A 22079-nucleotide genomic window follows, 5' to 3' on the forward strand; every position below is an offset into this window, starting at 1 on the left:
ACCAGACTCATGATGATCAGAGTCCCATGAAACAGAGGGCAAGCCAAGAAGCCCTTGGATAACACATTCTGGTAGCACTGAAGAAGGTATCAGGCAGCAAGCAGGCACAACAAGGCAGGTAGCAGAGTTGCAGTCTCTCCTGCAACAAGCAATCAGCAAGCAGCAGGCCAACACAGCAAAGCAGTTAGCAGAGTGGCAGTTCTTTCTGGCAGCACGGCAGTCTTCCGGCAATGCGCAGACAAAGAGCCAATGGTGTCTGGTTCACAAGTCCAATGAAGTGTCTGATTATGTGAGGTCAGGGACCCAATACTTATCCCCAAAAGCGCATTTGATGTGGGGGGTGGCTTCAAAAGAACTCTCTGAAGTGCACAGGTCCCCTTTCAGCCCGGTCCTGTCAGCCAACCTAGCTATGGGGGTAAATCATCCCTTTTTGTGGAGACAGAACACTATATATTCAAGTGAAGTGCTACCTCCTTGCCTACCTTCTACACAGGATGACCCATCAGAATGCAGATGCAGTTGAGTGTTCTGTGTTGTGGTTGTCTAGATGAAATACACAAATGTAGCTGTCATCCAGCCCAGCCCAGACGTGTACTGGAGACAGGCTGTCAGGCACGCAAAGCAGTAAGTGCAGAGAAATGTCCACTTTCCAGGGGTTATCACTTCACAAGGAAATTTCAAGAAAATGAAATATACCAATCAGGTATACACCAATCACAAACATGTTTAGGGAAGAAGCATATGCACTTTAGCACTGACAAGCAGTGGCAAATTGCTCAAAGTCCTCAGGCCTACAAAACCAAGGTCAGAAAAAGTGGAGGAGAAAGGCAAAATGTTTGGGGTAACCCTGCAGAAAACGGTTATTTCCAACAACGCCACTCATTGTGAGCCTGGGAGCACAATGACCTGCTCCAGAAAAACAGCGAGAATGCCACCTATATCCAACTGCCAATCCAAGCAGAAATAAGCGCCAAGGCTCTAGGGGGAGACTCCATAGTCAAGCCCAATCTTGTCATCAGGAAACACTTGACGGCCTGGGGCTTCACAGAGCCTGAAAAGCAGCACCTGAACCATGAGAAGAAAGAATAAGCACAGAACATTTGGCTAGGCTGATAGCGAGTAAAGCAGGAGAAATTATAGGTATCACTCTTTTAAGGGTCCTCCCATAGAGATATTAGAAAATATAGTGCTATATAAAAGGCTAATGAGGATGCAGGTTTTCCTTGCAAGCATGGCCTGGGACCATAACGTGGGATACATCTGGTAATACGGTTATGGAAATTACAGCAAGAGATGCACATTCAAATGAGCAAAACATGTATTTGTTGTGCAATAAAAACTGTAATATTCGATATACTTTAGACCATACCTTTATACGTTATGAATGCTTTTTAAAAGTAAGAATCACTACAATATGACAAGAGTTGGCACAGTTTCACCCAATCAAAAATCACCTTAGATTTTTCAATACAACCCAAATATTTTTAAATGTACAAAAGAGAGAAACACCATACCATGATCTACATTATATATTCCTATTTAGATGTAAATACATTGATACTTTTATGTGCATGCATTTAAACTCAGTTCACAGTTTCAACATAATTTATAAGAATAATTTGAAATACCCAGTTGAGTTATAAATAAATTAGCATCACAAATTGAAACAGTGCGGGTTAGTGACATGCGTTGTTTAATAGAATACCAAAACTGAACAACTGAATATTTTTTATTACATATATTTTCTTAGTGATAGTGCCCACAGCTATATTTGTAAAGGATTTCAATGCAGATGCATTCAGAAAAATAATTTGGAATGTAAGAGGAAGGAATGTGTGATATTATCTGTGCATCGTACGCTTATTTCTGCTTGCTGGAACAATCTTCATTAAACATTCTTGTTTGGAATGCCATGTATGTGGAATTCAGAATCTTTGATGAGATGTTTTGACGGTTTAATATTGATTACAGGGGAGAAGATCCTGCGCGTTCAACTTATTTTATTTCAATTGTGACGGGCTCATTCACTACAAAATTATTGGCGACGAGGATGGGATACGAACCGTGTTTTAAATGCCCAGAATGTCTTACTCAAAAACGACAGCATTTAGGAAAATGGTATAATGCATGTTTAGAAATTACTAGATAAATTGCAGTCAAATATGTGTGTTCAATATTTGGTGTGTAGAACTTTGTTATTCGAAGTTAGTCACTCAATTAGTCTGGCATATCTTTCTGACCTCACACACACACCTATTTATAAAGGTCACATTCTTTCGCAATGCAAATGTGACCTGACTTTCAAATTGTGTTTGCTGATAGTTCCTTTATGTGTACAAACGAAAATGTTTAAAGCAGTAATGACTGCAAATATATGCATTCAATTGTCCCTTAGGAGTGTATCTGTACAAACATGGGATTAGAAAGATGGCATAAAAAAGCTAAGCTTCTCAGTTACAGCTTCTCTTGTTTTGCTAAGGTATGTGCTGAGAGCAATTATGGATTGACCAGGTAATTAAAATTAAAACTGTGCAACCAAGAGGAAACATTGACAGTTTTGCTACTCTAAGGTGGTTAACTAATGAATACTTTTCAAAAAACAGACCAGCATGTTGTCTCCCACTGGTCAACCTCCCAGGTTGCACCACTTTGTAACTGACAGCTTCTAAGCCGTGCATGAAAAGTACAGCGCTGAATACTGAACAGAACTGGCGGCCATTTTTAAAGAGAATGTTTTTGGTAAAACGATTTTGAGCCAAGTTGCAATTTTTTGTCCATGTATCTCTACTGTATTTAGTGTGTCCAATGTGTTCTGTGTAAAATGCAATGTTGAATGTCTTGTATTGTTCATACATGGTGTGAACTAGTGAGAAATACTGTTGTGAGCATGGATATACCTAAATACTTTAGCATATATCTACTATTTGTGGGGTTGCAAAGTGTTCTAATTAACATGTGCAGTCTAATGTCCTGCGTATGGTCTCAATTAAAGAGCAGTGCTTGTCTGAGTATGATACAGGCTATAACCCCCTCTCTGAGAGGAAGGACCTTCAAGGATGTTTTCAGATGTTTTCATATGTAGAGGGGGATATACCAAACACCACAGTGATAAATTCCTGGTCAGAGACCACACACTGACACGAATTGCCGACATATTTGTTTCCCCTGAGTCCCCTGTTTTCAATCCTGGCCCAGGAACGCACCAATAGAGGGTTATTGCATGTTATGTTAAATGAATTTATATCGCGCCCGGATACTCAAAGAGGGTCCCGGCGCGTACTTGGAGGAAGGAGACAAAACTGGGAGTGCTAGAAGATAAAGGTTTTAAGCTTTTTTTTTTAAGTTTCAGATTCTTGGATACTGCACAGCACCAAGGGCAAATCATTCCAAGCCAAAGTAGCTTTCCGCACAAAGGAGCTCCCACCAAGCCTTTGACGTTTAAACCAAGGGGTCTGCACCAGAAGATGAGAAGAGGACCACAATTGTCTCATTCGATTATCAAAAACAAACCTCTTCTGCAGGTAGGTCTGACCCGAACCATAGAGTGCCCTGTGGGCAATAACCAAAGTTTTAAATTGTATTTGAGATTCCACCAGGAGCCAGTGTAAGGAGCGTAAATGAGCTCGCACACTACACTTGCTAGACAACCCAAGCAACAATCTGACCGACGAGTTTTGCACAACCTGTAGTTTATTCAAGAGGTAGCTGGTTAGGCCACTTAGAGAGCATTAGCATAGTCCAAGCTGGACAGAATCAAGGCGCGAACAACTGCCTCTTTAGCAGGTTTCAGAAGGAGAGGAAGACATTTCTTTAAAGTTTTTAAAGTTCCAAAGGAGGTCCCAACCAGCTTCTTGTCCTGGGTTGAAAAGTACAGGTTCTCATTGAACCAAACACCCATATTTTTAGCAGCAGTGCCCATTGCACTCTGCAAGGGAAAGCCAGGGGGCCAGAGCTTCTCTCTGAAGTTAGCAGGGAAAGTGCCGTATAAGAGGACCTCAGACTTCTCTTTGTTGCATTTTAGCTGCACCTGAGCGAGCCAACAAAAGACAGAGGACAAACAATGTTGAGACGATAGAACAGAGACATCATCCCTGCTCCAGGAGAATAGAAGCTGGGTGTTGTCAGCCTAAGCCATCACCTTAGCCCCTAATGCCTCAGCTAAAAAAATCAGCTGTGTAACATACATGTTAAAAAGAAGGGGACTAAGGGATGACAACTGTGGGACTCCAGTAGCCACCTGCTGGGGCAAAGAGGCCCATGGGGGCAGCCAAATCTGCTGCAAACGATCCTTCAGGAAAGACCTAATCCAGTCCCAGGCAGAACGGACAGTCCAATCTCCGAAAGGCGATCCAGGAGCAGAGAATTGGGCACAGTGTTGAATGCCACCGAGAGATCTAGAATAAACAATGCCGCTCTCCTGCCGGCATCCAGACACTCACAAATAGCCTCTGACACCTCCAGCAGAGCTTATTCTGTAGTAAACAGGGCCCAGAATCCAGATTGAGCTGGATGAAGTAAACCCGAGGCCTAGACAAAGTTGGTCAGTTGATTTTTAACAACCTTCTCACAAACCTTAGCCAAACTTAGCAATAGTGAGATTGGCAGATAATTTCCTGGAATCAGCTGGTCAAGGGACGGTTTGTTAAGGAGGGAGAGAATTTGTGCCAGTTTCCAGAAGGCCGGGACAACTGCATCCTGCAATGACATGTTAACAATTTGGATAACTTCAGGGTTGATGGGATCTGCTGCAGCAGCCAGTAGTCTGGCAGCACAGTGATCCATAGGAGATCCCGCCTTCACAACTTTTAGAATTTTGAGAGTACTGGCCAGATTTATTGGTGCAAAGGCTGACAGCGTATTGGCAGGATCAGCTACCGACTGGCCAGTCAGAGGATCTGTAAGCGCTGTAGTACAGGCAGAAAAAGAAGCTTGTATGGTGCAAATTTTATCCAGAAAGAACTTGACGAGAGTATTGCACCAGTGCTCCGAGACTAGAACAATACATGCCTGGACACTGGGAGACATAAAACTTTGCACAATCGAAAATAATTCTTTAGAATTGTTGTTGGCTTGACAATATGGGCAGAATAGTAGCAGCTTTTTGCCACTGCAATGGCGGTATAGTAGATTTTTTGTTTGGATCTAAGAGTATGTTTCGTCATAGGAGAATAACCGCTTGAGCGCCATGCCCTCTCCAGTATTTTACATTCATGTTTCAATACTCTCAGCTCAGAAGAAAACCATGGTTTGGAAGGGGACTCCCTTGCCAGCTTAGGCCGGTCCAGTGCGGAAAGGACACCCACAGAATCAAAAATCCAGTTCGTAAACATGGACACATTCTCCTCCAGATCTTGCTGAAGCAAGGGCTGGGAATCATTGAGAGAGCTGACAAACTGGAAAGGGTCACTTCCCAGGAAAAACATATGAGGAAATGGTCGAACCAGGGGACCGGAGAAGGCTTGTCCACCTGGATAGTGAAATTGGAGAATATGGGGTCTGGAATACGGCCTCCTTGGTGGGTGAAATGGGTGACACATTGGGAGAGATGGGCCAATTGGAGGGAGCCAAGAAAGTCAGCTCAGTCACCAGCCTCGAATTGGTTGAGATGAAGATTCACGTCACCCAGGATCAAATAACGAGAAAAGCGCAATGCTCGCTCAGCCATAGCGTCCCCACAAGATTTAGGAAATATGTCAGCCAGACCATGGGGATGCTAAATAAGAGACCCACCTAAAGTAAAAAGGGACGAGAACTGAATGCTGAAATCCAAGACTTCACACTCGCCTCAAATACTAGGAGGTTTGCGAAAGAGGACCCCGTTGGCCCTATACAGAACATCCAGGCCACCCCCTCTACCAACAGGGTGATCCACACGATGAAACTTAAAACCAGCGGGAGTCGCCAACGCGACAGTGTGGTTGGATGAGGTATACAGCCAAGTCTTTGTGACAAACAAAAGATCCAGTGAGTTGTCCGAGAACAAATGAACATGTCCATGTAGTGCTGCCTCACAGATCTGGCATTAATAAGGGCGGCTATGATGATTGGCGCCGTCGAGGGTGCAGTAACAGATCTACTAAGATTGTGCAGAAGCACCACAGTAAAGCCACAGTCCGAGCAAACAGCATCCAAATTAAAGGATATAGGGCAAGTACACATAGAAGTGCATGCAGGGGGCCGCAGTGATTTTAGGAACTCCCCAGAAAGCTGACAGGCGCAGACGGGCTTGCCTAAGGCTGCACTAGTCCACTGCGCATCTGAGTGTAGGCCATTAAGTAGGGTTGAGTGGGTACAGCGTGCAGCGTGCAGCGTGCAGCGACTAGAGCGCTGACTGCGAATGGCGGGAGGCACACCAAAATGGCCGCTAAAAGCTAGGTTGGCCTCAAAGAAGTGCAAGGTACCGATAAAACGGAGTAAACACACTCTGAATGTGAAAATAGTAGCAAATTCAGGCGATAAGAAGAACTATGTAATGACCCCCCAAGTAATTCCCAAATTACAGAAATACAATATCTGCAAAGTTTAAAAGAATAAATTAAAACACAAGCAGTAAAAATCAACCTTTTTCAGACACTGCACGCCCAAGCACAGCCCGTTAAGTAGGGTTGAGTTGGTACGGCGTGCAGCATGCAGCAACTAGAGCGCTGATCGCAAATGGTGGGAGGCAGGCCAAAATGGCCACTAAAACCTAGGCTGGCCTCAAAGAAGTGCAAGGTATCGATAAACGGAGTAAACACACTCTAAAGGGCTCATTAGGATCGCGGACGGACTTGCGTCCGTCCGCGACCCCAGAGTAGGAGGGAACCTCCGCATGGCCTGCGGAGGTCCCTCCTGTGGAATTAGGATGTGACCGCCACCCTGGCGGTAACATCCTCTATTTTTAACATTGCGGCGGGTGGAGCTTCAAGCTGCACCCGCCGCAATGGTAAAAATGCACACATTGCATTTGTGTGCAGAAAGCGGCAGGCACCGTGCGGTGCCTGCCGATTTCTGCACACAAATGCTGGGGGGTACCATAGGTACCCCCCATGTGCACCCCCCATCCCCCCTTCACCTAGGGGGCCCGCAATGGGCCCCGCAGTGAACTTACACATGCTTTTCCACGGCGGAAAAGCCGCCGCGGAAAAGCATGTTTCTGAGCCCATCCTAATCTGGCTGACGGTGTCTGAGAGACACCGTCACCATATTAGTGCTTTTCCGCCGCGATTGTAAGCCAACCGCGGCGGAAAAGCTGCGGACGGAAACCAGGACCCACCAGCCATCCTAATGTGGCGGTGGGTCTTTGGTGGGTCCGCAGAGGAATTTCCGCATCCTCCAGGCCGGCGGTGGCTTCCACCGGCCCGGAGGATGTGGAAATTCCTCCATCCTAATGAGCCCTTTAATGTGAAAAAAAATAGCAGCAAATTCAGGTGATAAGAAAAACAATGTAATGACCCACCAAGTAATTCCCAAATTACAGAAATACAATTTTTGCAAAGTTTAGAAGAATAAATTAAAACACAAGCGGTAAAAATCAACCTTTTTCAAGCATACCCTGTAGCAAGTTTTATCATCACTTTCACCTGCTCTGCTGCACTCACTACCCTGAGCTCATCACTGTGGTATTTAGCATACCCTCCTCCCTCTCAGCGCAAATGGGTGCTGCTTCCCTTCTTCTGATTTCTCCTTCTTCTTCTTCTAGATTTTTATTCGAGCTGCAGCTTTCTCAACGCGTACGCATGGTTTCTCAACATGAGCATTAGCGAGCATATGCGACCACTCGAAATGAGAAATTTGACCACCCGCATAGAGAAATCACATCCGGAGGTTCATTATCCACTCTTGCGCTCGTCAACTTGATGTTGATGATTGCAAAAAAGGAAAAATCTTGCCAGGAGGTGAATTTTCCACGCTCCCGCTTGCCAACTTGACATTGATGAATGTGAGTGAGGAAAAAAACTCTGCTACGTTACGTGAAGCTGAGTTTTTCGGAACTCCGCGCTCAGCATAACTCTGAGTGTGGAAAATTCTGCAAACTCTGTGATGAGAGCAGAGTTCACCGCCCAGACTTGAAAAAAAGGGGCAAGGCATAAAAATCTCCATGGAGAGAAGGATTGTGACAAGTATTCTTAGTTATTAATAGAAGGATAATAAAGAGGTGCCAAACACTCAATCACCCTGAATCCAGAATAAAAGGTGATGGGACCCACAAGGAAACAGAAGGTTCAGGAGAAAGAATTCTCCAGGAAAGAAAGGGGGAAAAACATGAGTAGCCAAAGGGTAGTGATGAAATTGACAAAGGTTTACCAAATCATTTAGAGATATGTTACTGACAGCAGAAGCACTTTACAAAGGGTGAGACAAACAAGAAGTAATGCTATCAAAATGGATTGAATAATTAGCATGAACGAGGACTGTGATCATCACAATGAAAGTAAGTGAAGAACAAAAAAGGGTTTCTTTTTTTTCTAGAGCAGGGAACACTGTGAATGCTCAATTTAGTTAACGAAGAATCATTATGCAGCATCTGTGACAAGAAAAATGATCAAGAATGGTATCAAACTTGATATTAGAGGTCAGAGACTGTGATATACACTTATATACTCACCAAGGTGTAGGCATAAATTTATGTGTCGAGAGATCTCAGCATATATTTATTTATTTATTGAGTTGTTGTATAGTGTGAAATTAACCCGAAGGTATCAGAGTGCTTTAGAGAATAAGCACAACAGCAATACCTTGAGTTACATAAAGATTAAATAAAAATACATAGCAACGGTATGAAAAGAAATGGACGATGTACAGTAGGATATGTAAATAAAATAGCAGCAATTACATGAGTTGCATATAGAGTAAATAAAAATACAAAGTAACAACATATAAATGAGGTATACAAAAGACAGTAGAATATGTAAACAATATAGGGGCATATGTATCAACCAAATCTTTAGTCGCAAATGTGCGAATCGCAAAAAACAGCGTTTGAGATTAAAAATTCGCTATTTCCGATGTATTAGGCACAATCGCATCGCAAAATAAGAAATCATAAATATAGCGATTTCTTATCTTGCGTTAACCAGAATTCTTCGAATTTACTAGCGATTTCTTAGTTTGCGATTTTCTCAGTTTGCGAAATTCGCAAACGAGATATAGCAAAATAAGAAATCGCAATGAAATGTATGAAAAAAACGCAAATAGCAAATTCACTAAATTCGCAATTTTGAGAATCGCATTTAACACCACGTATGAGCAGGTGGTAACCAGGTGCAAACAATTTAAGGAGCCCCACAATGCAACAGATTTTTCCACAATGGCTGGGCTGTATGTGATAGCCAAGAGGCTGCGGCTCAGAGCTGCTGCACAGAGGAGGAGACGCCAGGAGAGGATATTCCGTCCGCGCATTAACCTGTTCTAGCGGACTGAGGAGGACATCCATGCACACTACAGGCTGGATGAAGAGAGCATCCTTGATTTAATGGAGGAACTCAAACCTATTCTTGAACACCCCACATGCAAGACACATACTATCCCCACCCTCATCCAGATCCTGTGCTCACTGCACCTCTTGGCATAAGGTAGCTTCCAGGGGGTGATAGCCTCAGTAGGAGGGGTGTCACAGAGTGCATTGTTGCGTTTTTTCCATGGGTTCCTTGATGCCATATTTCAGAGGCTGCCCCACCACATCCACTACCCCGGCACCCCACAGGCACTAAACCAGACAAAGCAGGAGTTCTATCAAATAGCACAATTCCCCCACGTCATTGGATGTATAGATGGAACACATGTCGCCATATCCCCCCCTCTCACAATGAGTATGTGTTCAGAAATCGCAAGACATACCAGTCCCCCTGAATATACAAGTGGTGTGTGATGCCAAGCACATTATCACTGACATTGTAGCTAAATACCCAGGCAGCACCCACAACTCGTTCATATTTCCCCACAGTGGGATCCACCGTTGAGTTCAAGTTTGAAAAGTTTATTGTTTTAGTTAATTAAAACCATAACAATACATTTTATAAAATCAAGTGCTACAGATGAAACTATTAGTGTTTGTCTACATTCTGTTTCCCTGAATCATGCAACTTTCTGTTTCTAGTGCAAATCTTTTCTTTTAAAATTTAGACATTTTAATTACACAATATACAAGTTTAAAATTGATCAAAAACATTTGTTAGTCCATGTAAAATATGCCTCCCGATGTTCTAGTGCTATTCTGTTTTATGTTCGGTAGAGACCACTACCGCAGAGTTAGCCGTCCTATTGCCCTTTTCTATTTAGGGCACCGGGTTACATTTCAGAGCATGTGCATGAGCCAGAAGGAACTTTATTAGTAGGCAAGTCAAACGAGTGTCAGTTGGAATTAGGGTTGCCAAGATCGCTGATCTGCACAATCTTATGCCTCGGTCGTTCATGCCTTTTTTTAGGAAGATGCCTCGTGCATGGGCTAAATTCGGGCAAATGCAAACAAGATGTATGAAGTCGTCCTTGTTGCTCCCACATGGTCTGCAGTCTTTGGGTCCATCATGGACCCAGGTTGGCTGGTCCATGGTAGATGGAAATTTTCCCATGCGTAGCGCCATTAGCTGTTGTATTCTGTGGACCAGAAATGTAATTGTTAAATATGGAGTTGGAGTGAGTATTTTATATTTGGATATAACCATCCAGGCGTGTTTTCTTGCACTGAAAGTGATTTTGGCAGCTAGAAGTGAATGAAATATTGCTGATTTATTTATGGCTTGCTTAAGGCCGGGTAGGGCAGATTAGTTTCCCAGAGGTTTCTTGTGCAGGTGTCTGTTTAAGCTTTGTTTAGGAATTGATTATATAAGTTTTTGTTTCATCCCACAAGGCCTTGTGCAGTTCTGAAGCTGCTCTATTCTGTTTCAAACTATACCAGTGCTTGATAGTTGCATACTTCCTTCTCAGTGTTTCATTTAGTACTCCAAATTCTAATCTGGTCTGCGCTGGTGAAGTACCCTGGTTGATTTGTAAGGTTGATTTGTAGATGGCCATCTGTACTTTGTTCAGCAGGTCCGCGTCTTTCCCATGGAGGGCTATGCTGCTGTATGACAGCGTAGGGAGCACCTTGACTTTTATTGTTGCCAGTAGGCATTTGTATGATGGCCCCTTGAGCTTTTTTGTTAGAGACCTAAAGGCGAAAGATAGGGCGTTTGCTCTCTGGGCAATGTAGGCTTTTTGCTGCTGGTGATTGTGTCGATTGTCAAAGTAAAAGCCCAGGAACTTATAATTAGGCACTGCTTCTATCTTTTTTCTCTCCAATTGGGTATGTTGATTGACTGTCCGTCGTCTGGTGATGGGCATTGTTTTGCTTTTTGTGGTGTTTATCTCCAGGTGTTATTTGTTATAAATTCCGCAAATACCTCAAGTGACCTTTGAAGGCCGATCTTAGTTAGACTCATCAGTATGACGTCGTCCACGTAGGATAAATGTGTTAGGAGAAAAGGAGCTTAATTTGGGTGGATGGGATGAAATCTTTTTGAGACTTGGCTCTAGGACTGCCATAAAAAGATTGAAGAGATGAGGGGCCAGAACACAGCCTTGCTTAAGCCCTTTGCTGGTTTTGATTTTTCTTGATAGCTGTGCTCCGTCCCCCAATTTTACTTCCATCCATGTGTTGGAATATAGGAGCAGGATTCCTCTGACTGCTTTATCTGGAATTTTCCAACTGCGCAGTTTCCCCCATAAGATATTTCGATGTACGCTGTCGAAGGACGCCTTTAGATCAATGAAACAGAGATGCAGCTGCTGTTTCCTTCGTAAATATTTGTCGGCTAGCAGTGAGAATGATAAGATGTTTGTCATTGTCCCACTCCTTTTCCTGAAACCTGTTTGGTTTGGCATGATTCTCTTTATGCTATCAGACCAGCTGATCAGATCTTCAAGGAGTAATGATGCATAATACTTTGCATCGACATCCAGGAGAGCTATTCAGTCTGTAGTTTGCTGGGGATGTTCTGTCTCCTCCTTTGAAGAGAGGTGAAATTATTGAGCCTTGCCAGCTTGATGGAATTTGTTTTTCACTTTCTACCTCATCGAATAGTTTTTTTTATCTTCCACTCCAGAAATCCGGGTCAGATTTAAAAACTATTGGGGGGATGCCGTTCGGGCCTGGAGCTCCACTGCTGCGTCTCTTCCTAAGTATTCTTCTTATGTCGTCCTCGCAGAAACCTGGGTGTTCGAGCGTGTCTGCTGTCTCATTGCTCTCCATTGATTGTGCATCTTCTTGATAGGACAATGATGACTGTTGCCCTATATCTGGGGGTTGAGTTGCACTGCATTCTTCATTCGGGTATGCTACATCTGTGCAGGGAGTTATATGTTGCCCACGGGTTATGGAACTATTTATTCTTTTATGAAGCCTTGTTGTTGTTAATTTGTTGTTCAGAGCATGTATTGGGCAGCTCTTGCGTTCTCTGACCCCACTCTAGATGTTTTGGTGGTATTACATCAGAAAATCTCTTTATTAATAGTGCAACCCAGTCCGCTTCTTGGACATTTGATCTTGTTGGGTTTACAGGATGGTTTAGTCCATTGATGATTCTCCAAATTGCACTAGAGTTGGTATTCTTTGCCGTGCAGAGTAATTTTGCCCAGAAGTCATCCTTCAGAGTTCTTTTGTATTCCCACATTACCTTTTTATATTTTTTTCTTGAGATTCTGTCTTTGGGCCCAGTCTTTTGATGAGATAGTTGTCTTTTTTAGTACTCTTGCGTTTTTCCTTATTTCTAGTTTGAGTTTAACCAGACCTTTTGGAAGTGAGATATTGTGGGTTGGGGCCCGTGTTTTTTTTATGAGAAGTGGACATGATTGTTGTTAACTCCTCCGTGAAGCTCTCCCATTTTTCTAATCGGGTTACTTATAGTTGCCTCACTTCCTTTTTTTATTCCCTGAACTTTTACCTGAAGATCTACAATGTTGGCCGTTGTCCAATTCAATCGATTCAGGTTAGTAGAGAAGGAACTTTCTACAAATATCTTAGTGTTACGATGTTTGGTGAACTTTAAATTGAAGTAGATATGCTGGTATGAATGGTCGCTTTTTGATGTAAATTCAAATGAAAATTGCTGAACGAAGGGCAATAATGGAACTGAGACTGCTGTGTAGTCTAGTCTTGATGTGGTTGAGCCTCCCAGATGGGTATACTGTGGCGGATTATCGCCTGGAGTTCTCCCATTAAGGAACCGTAGGTCAAGATATTCCAAGGTTGTTACCAGTTGTTGTCCAGCTGGATCATGACACTCTGTTTTGAGTTGGTATTGTGGTGTCACGTTCCAGAATTCATTGTCTGCAGCTAGCTTTTCATCCTCATCTGGTTTATGGATCAAATTTGAGTTGAAGTCACCTGTTAAGATGACTTCCCAGGTGGGATTGTTGTTTCGAATATCACTAATTGTAGTTACTAGATGGTTTAACTGGATTTGTTTCTCTTTCACATAAGGAGGTACATAGGAGTTCACTAGTAATACAGGGGTCGCTCGGCCGGGAAGAGACAGTTTTATTAATTGCATGTTTGGCCCGTGCGGGGCTATTTGCTCTGATCTTATGTTAATGTCCGTCGCAATGTATACTGATAGCCCCCCTTTTGGGCAGCCATATTTGCTGTTTTTTTCTGCTAGAGTGCTAAAGTATGTGTATCCAATGAGTGGTAGCCCCTCTAATGCCCATGCTTCTTGGAGGGCGATGATGTTATATGATGCCCAATTGTGGAGAGGCAAACCATCTTCCAGCCATTTCCTGGCACCGGCTATGTTCCATGATAATAGATGGAAGATGTCTTGGCTGTTATCCTTTGATGGTTTAGGCAGGGTCAGTTGTCTTTCTCTATGTCCAGTGTTCCAGTTAGCCAACGCCTTTAATCAACATCATCCTTAGTATTTACTTGTTTTCCTAAGTTGGTCAAAAAATTGTTTTACCTGTGGTGGACTGTTCCCTTTTGCGTTCCGTAGTCCTGAATGAACCTGCTTTTCTTTTTGTCTGGAGTGCGTTTCGTTTTGCCCTTCGTCACCAATGGTTCCCTGAATGGGCCTTGGATAGCGTGGTTTTACTGGTCTTGAGATACTTATGCCTCATGTGTTGAATATTTTCCTTGAGGACAATATTAACTGTGTTATCTCCTCTGTTCGCCATGTTGTAAGTGTTTGTTCCAGTGTGTTGTTGTTTTCTTGCGTACAAAATTCAACTGAAAGTAAATCCGCTGTGGTTAGGTGTTGTAGCCCTTGAATGTTGGTGTAGAGTTTAAATATATTGCCCCTGTTGAGAATGTCATGCATCCCGTGTATTTCATATTCTGGAGTAAAAAGTAGCTGTTTAAGATGTTGGTCGTCCTTACTAGTCCAACTTCTCACACTTATTTCTGGCTCAGGTTTGCAGTCCGTTTTGATTCCGTAATGAGGCCCCGTCGAGGAAGATGTTTGTATTACATGCATACCACTTGCCTGTTTATTGCTTGATTCGGCATGCTGGAATGTCAGTGGCCATTTGGGCTGATTGATCTCTTTCCCCGGTTCCCCGTTTGTGTCAGAGTCAGTTGAGGAGTCTCTTGTGTAGTCCGCCTCTGCCCCTGCCACAGGGCTGGCTTCGTCCTTATTATTTATATTTATACTTCGGCCTCCATGATGTAGTAGGATCTTTATATCAGCGGTAAGGGGTGAGCTCTTTCCTACCCCAACTGGAAGTTTCCGAATTTCAATGCCTTTAGTGGTTTTCGTTAATTCCTCTTGGTTGTTGCTTACGTTTTCAAGCTGGCCTTGGTCATTGGTCCCTCGTGCCATGCCTTGTATTTTGCTTTTTCTGGGGTTTGATTTTTCATTGTCTTGTGCAGGACGTGTAGTTCCTTCGGGCCACTTTTCTTGCTTAACGTTGAATTGAGGCCCAGTCGATAAAGATTTTATTTTTTGCCTACCTTTTTATGTTGTGGACTTGTCTCAGAGCTGCGTGGGCACCCTGTTTGTCCACTTATTTGGGGGGAGCCCGCAATACCTTTGCAGGTACTTTTTGCCGCTACGCCATCTTTACAAGACTTGCTCTGTGGGTTTGGTGTATGTTCTTTCTGTGTGGCGTAGCCCAGACTCGGCCTCAGGCTTACATCTCTGTCCCTTATGTCACCTATGGACTCTACTGCGTTGTACCTAGAATAGTGGCTTTTTTCCTTTGGGAGTAGATCATCCCTTCCTTTTTTTGATAGAGGCAGTTTTTTGGATGATTTGAGCAATAGGTCAGTTCAATCTTCAGATAATCTTGTCATATTTAATGTGTGTCCCTTTATGTTAGCTGTAGTGAATATGGGGGACATTCTCACCACTTCCTCCGTGTTCCCTGCTGTTTGTTTATTCCTTGCTTTCCTTTCCTGTTTTTTTTACATCTAGTTAATGTAATTTGATTGTTTGGGACTTATGTATTTGACAGTGGACTGACTTTTCCCAGATTCTTCCCTTTTTGCTCTTCTTTATCAGATTTTTTGGAGGGAGAACATTGTGTATTGGTGTCAGCTGATTTAACTTTGGAGGAAAGCAAGCCAGATTATTTAAAAGCCAGTATTTGTTCTATAAGATTGGGAAGGAGGCTCAGTTTGTCTATGATTGGGCCACAGGAACAGGGCCTTTGTTCAAGTGTGTACTTTGATTGGGCTGTTATTATCAGATTATTCAATGTGTCCAGTTTGGTATCAATCCCACAATATAATGAGCTATGGTATTCATTAGATCTATTTGAATGTCCATTTTATAAGATTGCCAGTTTAGTGCCTTTGCTGACGGCTGAAGGGTTTCTATTACGGATAGAAGCAGCCCCGGGTGGGTTGCGCTGGCGCTATGTTCCAACTTTTGGTAGGATAAGTAGTCAGCACCTTCTTGGTGAAGGAAGCTGTTGCTGGAATTTGGGGTTGAAGTTGTTCCTGCTCTGTTTTTTTCCGGTGTTTTTTCCTGGCTCCTCGCCTGGGTGAATTGCCCCTCTTTGTTAGATCTCAGCGATTTTCCTGCTGCAGGTTTTTTTTCCTTAGATTTAGTTTTGCTTATGTCTTGTAGCGACTCTTTATTTGCTATTGGGCTTGATGTAGAGCTTAGGAGCTTCAGCCATGAAGTTTCGGAGTCATTCCGGTTGTTTGATTCCATTAAACTTGTCTTTTTCGCCCTATGTATCTGCGCTCCATTTCTCCATGTCTCTTTGGCAAGTGATTCGTGTCTTAGTGACTTAGTTGTGGGGCTCGGTGATTTAGATTTTGGGAATTTTGTGAAGACAGTTTGTGCTGTTGTAGGTGTTGCATTAGATTCTGATCTTTCTCCATGCATCTGTTCTTCCTTCATCCTGTTACTATCTGTGGCAGACTGGATTGTTGCTCCTATCGCCTGAGTTTTACCCTGGCCCAGTGCAGAGATTTCTCCTATACTTAGCATTTCCGGGGAGGTAGCTCTCCAATGGATTCTCTCGCCAGTTTCCCTATGCTGTTGGTTGATTGCTATTCTTTCGTCATGGTGTGGACTTTGGTGGTTTGAAGTGATTTGGTTCTCAGCGGGGGCTATTGGACCCCGGTATGGCTGGGGGTTAGTGCACTTAATGCGGTTATTAGACCTTTGTTGTGGACTGCTTTCTCAGGAGTTAAGGGAGCAGGCAGGCCTGGCAAGGCACGTGGAGTCGTGAGGAGAATGGCCCCTGGGTTTTTCAATGAAAAGAAAGCCTTGTTTATTCCTGGTTTCTCTCCACCTTCCTGCTTTTTGTTCTTGTTCATAATTGCGAACGGGGAGATTAGTGGACTTTGTGGAGCTATTGATGTTCCTTTTTTGTTCGCATAGGGTTATTGGATACCGTTTTTTTTTGTTTTGCGTGCCCCTGATCGACGTTAGGGGATTTCTTCACCTTTAGAGTTTTTTGAGGATGCTTCGGTGTCTGCCTGACCCTGCCTGATCTCATCCTCCGTGGGCAGGTGGTTAAGATATGATTATTGGTTCCGGCTTTTAAGTGTTTTTTCATTTTAGTTTTCTTGTCAAGATTCTACACGCCGAGTTCTAAAAACCGCTCTGATTCACTCCACCCCCGCAGACTCTAGCCCAGCAGGCTTACGAGGGAGATGATGGAAAAACACAGGCTGTGAGAAAGATCCTCATCTCAACAGCGACATGGTTTATCTTCACTTAGGGGGGTAAATAGGGAGAGCAAGTACTGCGCCGACCTGCCGGAGATGGAAAACCGCTGCTGACCACTGAAGGCCATCACCACTGAAGCCAGTGAGCTATTTGCAGGTCTACCCGGGCAAGCAGTGCGTTTACCTCCTCCTCCTCTGCTGTGTTGGCTGGTCCCTCCTCTCTGCCGCACACTGTTGCCTGCACACTGCGGCATTCTGTTGCCTGGGCTTGCTGCCCCACCCCTCAGCCCACAGCCCACAGCCCTTCCTGCCCGGACAGTCGTGCTGCTCTCCAGCGGCGCACAGCAGGAGCCACAGATCAGGGTGCTCAGGGGCACTCAGGGGCACTCCGGGGGTAGGGGGGCAAAACTCAGCCATGCTTGGCAGCAGCTCGACGGCCCACCAGGCCCTGCTCACCGAGCCCCGTGCGAGGCAAGATCTGGCAGGGGCCTTGGACTGGGAGCAGCAAGATGAGTTTGCCAAATTACCAAGAGTGGGTGCGGGAAGCGGGAGCAGGGACCGTGAGGCAACAGTTCTCTCCCGCTCTTCCCTGCCCTGTTACACACTCTCCCGCTCATCGCAAATCCTCCGCCGAAGGTCGCTGCCGCTGAAGGTCGCTGCTGCCGAAGGTCACAGCGAGACGGCGGTCGGCGATCGGCGGTACCCCAGAGATGTGGATGCGGACGCCTCTGTTGCAGCGGGTGGTATCAGTCCTCAGCACATGCGCAAACGTCAGCCAGTCAGCTCCAACAGTGATATTTCCACCGTCGACTCACTAATGGGGAGTTTGGAGAGGGCTACCTTCTAGGTAATTGCTTAGGAAACAGAGACACAATAGTAAAGTACAGCAGTGGCAGGACAGTGTGTAACCAATTTACTCTTGCCTCACAGGTATGTATGTATGTATGTATTGGTTTTTATTAAGCGCCTATCTCACCTGTAGGTCTAATAGCACTAGCTGAAAGCCAGATCATGACAGAGTGTTTAGAAAAGCCACGTTTTTAGGGCTTTCCGAAATGACTTGTGGTTGGTTTCAAGACCGAGCTGGAGGGGTAATGTATTCCATAGCTCAGGCGCGGTTCTGGAGAAGGACCTACTGCCGTTTTTCACTGTGCGGACCTTGGGGATGGTCAAAAGGTGCTTGCTGACCGAAGGACCGAACGGAGCGTTCTTACTGGCTGATATTTAGTCAGTTTCTTTGACAAATAGGTTGGGCCATTGATGTTGATTGTTTTATGTACTAGACAGCATATCTTGAAATTAATCCTCTTTTTGATAGGGAGCCAGTGAAGAGTATTTAGGCTGGGAGCCGATGGTGAGTGTGGAGGGAGAATTAACAACAGCCTAGCTGCGGTGTTCTGCAGTACCTGAAGTTAAGATATGAGCTTATAATTTATGGATGCAAACAATGCATTTCCATATTCCAGGCGATATATAACTAATCCCTGAACAAGGGGCAAGCAAGAGTAAAGTGGGATCCATTTAAAATTTTTCCTGAGGGATCGCATTATGCCATAGCATGTGCACGTAACGGTATTTACGTGGTTGGCCATAGAGAGTTTGTTGTTCATTATAACTCCTAGGTTGCGGACAGCTTACTTGAGTGAGGGGCACTACCCTAATGAGGGTGCCCACTAGTGAGGGGACCAAATGTTTTGGGCATAACCAAAGAGCAGAATCTCTTTCTTGCTCGCATTAAGCAGGAGATGTTTGTTGGACATCCAGTCATTGATGGTTATCATGTACTGTATGAATCTGTGCTGTGTATTGGTATGATCGGGGCCAAGAGTGATCAATAGCTGTGTGTCGTCGGCGTAAGACACAGTCTCGAAGCCATGTGCTCTGATTATTTTAGCCAAGGGTGACATATATAAGTTAAAAAGAGTAGGGCTTAAGATTGATCCCTGGGGAACACCCTTGTCGATAGCCTGGCTTTTGGACGAGAATCCATCAATTTTAACCCTGAAAGACCGGTCTGAGAGATAGCTTTTGATCGACTGTAGAGCGGGGCCTTCAACACCACACTCCCTAAGGCGCTCCAGAAGAATGGTATGAGATATGGTGTCGAAAGTTGGCGATAGATCTAGCAGGATTAGGATGGCGGACTGCCTGGCATCTAGAGAGAGCCTGATCTTGTCGGCAATCTCAACTAGGGCCTTTTCCGTGCTGTGATGGGATCAGAAACTCGATTGTGATGGGTCGAGGATATTGTTGTTTTCTAGATGATTCGATAATTGCTTATTGATCATTGACTCTATTACTTTCCCAAACAGGGGGAGCAGTGAGATAGGCATGTAGTTCGATAGTTGTTTAGGATCAGCAGATGTTTTTTCATGATTGGCCTAACTACAGTTTCCTTCCAATGAGAAGGAAGAGTTGACTGTGCTAGTGATAGGTTTAGGATTTTGGTTAAGTTGGGGATGAGAATTTGTTCAATTTTAGAAAGGATTTGTGGGGACGCTGGATCAGCTGGCGAACCGGATTGAATCTTCCTAAGTGTTACAGAGGGTTTTTCCTCTCTTATTGCATTGAAATATTTCAGGTAGTCGACAGGGCTGGGGAGGTATTCTGCAGAATTTTGCTGTGGTGGAGTGTTGTTTGTTAGAGGGAAAGCTTTATGGATATCATTTATTTTGGTGATGAAGAAGTGCTGAGAGGGAATCAACCCATTCCTGGGAGGCGGCTTGGGATGGTAGACTGGACGGGGGATTGGTGAACTCCTTCACGATCTTATATAGTTCCTTATGGGTGTTTGCAGCTTGGTTGATACGGTTGCCTAGATATGCTCTTTTGGTTGTTGCTATACTTTCCATGTAGTGGTGGTGTAAAGTTTTATAGTGTTGCCTATCCATGGTGTCCTTCGTATGTCTCCATTTGCGTTCTGATTTCCTTACAATGAGTTTTTCACTTTTTAGATCAGGTGTGTACCATGGGGATAGTTGCTTCAGACATTTGGTTATTTTCTTGGGAGCAATAATGTCCAGGGATGTACTAATCACTAGGACAAAGCTTTTGGCAGCCTGGTTGACATTCATTATTTCGGAGAGAACAGGCGGAATATGATTGGCAGCGAAGGACTCTGGGTTTATTTTGTTCCAGGGTCTGCTTAGTTTATATTCTTTCGTGGAGTGGGATTGTGTTAATAACTCATTCAGGTGAAACTTTATTACATGGCGGTTGGACCATAGGATGGGGGTAGGTTGCTCTATGTTACCCTTTGGGGAGTTGGTAAATAATAAGTCCAGGGTGTGGCCTGCGACGTGTTTGGGGCCGGTCACCATCTGTTTTATATCTAAGGTTTCAAGACTGTTGATAAGGTCATGGGTATGAGGGTCTGTATTAGGCTCGGCATGAAAATTGAAGTCGCCTAGTAGCAGAAAATTATCGGCAGCTAGGACATGTGGTGCTATCGTCTCGGTAAGGTTGCTGGGGAAGTGGGTTTTATTTCTGGGTGGCCTATAGAGAAGGGTGCCTTTCCAGGTTCCCCTTATTGCATTCTCCATTGAAAAATGCAGATTTCACCCCAAGTGGCTTGCACAGCCTCTACCATATGAATTTTGGTAGTGGTTCTGAAGGCAATGGCTATGCTGCCGCCTTTTTTGTTTTTTCTGTCCAATCTAATTATTTGATAGTCAGGTGGGAGAGCCACTGAGAGGTCAGGTTGCGAGTGTTCGTGAAGCCATGTCTCGGTGATAAAGAAGAGGTCAGGTTTGTCTGTGTCTAGAAGAGACCAGCTCTCAAGTGCGTGTTTAGCGAGAGAGCATGCGTTACAGTATAGACCAGTTAGTTGTTTGTGTCTGGTTGTTCTGGACTAAGTGGTGGATATTTAATTTTGTTTTTTATTTGTTTGTCTTGTCCTTTGATAAGAGGATGTTTTTGAATAGAAGGTGCCCTGATGATATACGTGGGGATGGGGCCAGCTGCCAATGGGTAGGCTTTGTTGAGTGAGAGAAGCTCCTTGCTGGTATATTGAATCAGAGTCATTGTTAGTGGTACAGGAGAGTTAGGTGGGAGTTGTGGATGAAAAAGGGATGGGTTTCTGTCATCGGTCTGGCGCGCACGGGGGCAGGCGGGCTTGCCTTTGGCGCGCCACTGCGTGCGTCCGCTCGGCGTACCTCCTTTTAGCTAGAGGAAGTGGGCAGGACTACACTGGTGCATAGACCTCTGATATAGCGTCCAGGGTGGCAAGGGAGCAAAAATGGCCGTGTTGATTCCCTCTGCACAAACGGCACAAGCCGCGGCGGACCAGGGGGACCACGTACAAGGCAGGTAAGCAGCGCAGAATACAGTTTTTCTGAAGTGAAGTTAAAAGCTCGTTGCTCAGTCTGACCTGGTGGATTTTTAAAAAGTTCAGCAGTGTGTCCACTCGGCGCACCTCCTTTTGGCTAGAGGAATTGGGCAGGACTACACTGGTGCATGGACCGCTGACCTAGCATCCATGGTGGCAAGGGAGCAAAGATGGCCATGTTGATCACCTCCGCACAAACAGCACAAGCTGCGGCGGACCAGGGAGAACACGTACAAGGCAGGTAAGCAGCGCAGAATAACGTTTTTCTGAAGTGAAGTTAAAAGTGCGTTGCTCTGTCTGACCTGGTGGATTTTTAAAAAGTTCAGCAGTGTGTCCGCTCAGCGCACCTCCTTTTGGCTAGAGGAAGTGGGCGGAACTACACTGGTGCATGGACCACTGACCTAGCATCCAGGGTGGCAAGGGAGCAAAGATGGCCGTGTTGATCCCCTCTGCACAAACAGCACAAGCCACGGCGGACCAGGGGGAACACATACAAGGCAGGTAAGCTGCACAGAATACAGTTTTTCTGAAGTGTAGTTAAAAGCGCGTTGCTCTGTCTGACCTGGTGGATTTTTAAAAAGTTAAGCAGTGTGTCCGCTAGGTGCACCTCCTTTTGGTTAGAGGAAGTGGGCGGGACTATACTGGTGTATGGAACGCTGACCTAGCATCCAGGGT

Source organism: Lissotriton vulgaris, chromosome 8 (genome assembly GCF_964263255.1).
Source record: "Lissotriton vulgaris chromosome 8, aLisVul1.2, whole genome shotgun sequence".
NCBI classification, from domain to species: domain Eukaryota; kingdom Metazoa; phylum Chordata; class Amphibia; order Caudata; family Salamandridae; genus Lissotriton; species Lissotriton vulgaris.